The sequence below is a fragment of the Frankliniella occidentalis genome, unplaced genomic scaffold (genome assembly GCF_000697945.3).
Source record: "Frankliniella occidentalis isolate FOCC.00 unplaced genomic scaffold, Focc_3.1 Scaffold18, whole genome shotgun sequence".
Classification (NCBI taxonomy): Eukaryota; Metazoa; Arthropoda; class Insecta; order Thysanoptera; family Thripidae; genus Frankliniella; species Frankliniella occidentalis.
The window spans coordinates 542,877-544,298 of NW_026267148.1; positions in this window are offsets into that span (position 1 = coordinate 542,877).

Sequence of the window (1,422 nt, forward strand, 5' to 3'; positions counted from 1 at the left end):
TGGGAGCTGGGACTCGGGTGTAACCCAGGTAGAACACAATCGTCGAAAACTCGTCAGTGACCCTCATTTGACGTCAAAATGAGCTCGTTCTGGCTACCTAGGCGCAGTAAATTTTGACGATGAGCGTCAAAATGAGGTCATTTTGACATCATTTTGACAAACGTGTTCTACCTGGGAATGTGTGTGTGGCGACCACTGCGCTCAGGGCAGGGCCGACCTGAAGTTAAAGTAGAATCGGGACACGGCTCACCTCCGTCGGCTTGGTAGCTTTGGTGGCAGGGTCGCTGATACTGACGATTGGATTCGACGTTCGGCAGTCGGGGTTGTGGGTTCGATACCCGCGTACCCCTCGGGACGGAAAAAGATAACAGTCCCCTCGGAGATAAAGCCTCGGAATGGGTTTTAGTCTTGCTCACCTTGCGACACCTGTAAGTTCAACAACCCCAGGATATGCGCTGTGGTTGGATGCGCCCCGTCAGAACTCTCACCGCCGACGACACCCTCTCACCACACGTTTCGAGACCGGCCTCCTGGCTCTTTGATATCGCTGCAATGTTTGAACTGTGAATCGAGGGTTCTAAAACTCGTCGTCAAAATATTCGTTTTGGGGTTTGAATTTTCTCAGTGTGGGGTCGGCGACTCCCGGGTCGGAGGTTCAAGCCTTGCTGCCGGCTCTCCTTTTTCCTGAGCGACTAAAAAAGAGGAAGAAATCGCGTGACCCCCAGCTACCGGCGGGACTCGAACCCCAGTGAGTTGGATGGAATCTGGTAGCATTCGAACCGGGCGACCAAGAAAAAAAAAAAAAAAAAAGCGCTGGCGGCAAGGCTTGATCCCCCGACCCGGGGGTCCCGGACCCGACACCTTGACAAACTCGGCTAAGAGACCGCACTCGTCGCACATCGACTAGAACACAGGCTTATGATAACGCTGCGTGGGAAAGAAAGAGAGGGAGAAAAAAGGCTCGCCGGCCGGATCCCAGGTGGGACTCGAACCCCAGCGCGAGTTGCCGACTAGTCGAGCTTCTCGTACAGTGCGAGAAAATTCAAACCCCAAAACGAATATTTTGACGACGAGTATTAGAACCCCCCGATTCACAGTTCAAACATTGCAGCGATATCAAAGAGCCAGGAGGCCGGACTCGAAACGAGTGGTGAGAGGTCGTGATGGAACCGGTTGTTCTCCCGCTCAATCTACTGCGCTGACTCGTGCCTTGAGCCTAGCTCGCCCGGTCACCTAGACTGTGGCGTCGTAGCCGCGCCGGTAGAGAGTCGGCCCCGTGCGCCACAAGCACAAGTCAGTGGTTCGAACCTCCGATCCCAGCTACATTTTTCTGAACCGGTCGAACTCTTGGAGTTGAACTTAAACCCGTCATTTCAATGGGGCACCTATGTGGATGAACGAACGGTCTGGTGGTTAACGCTG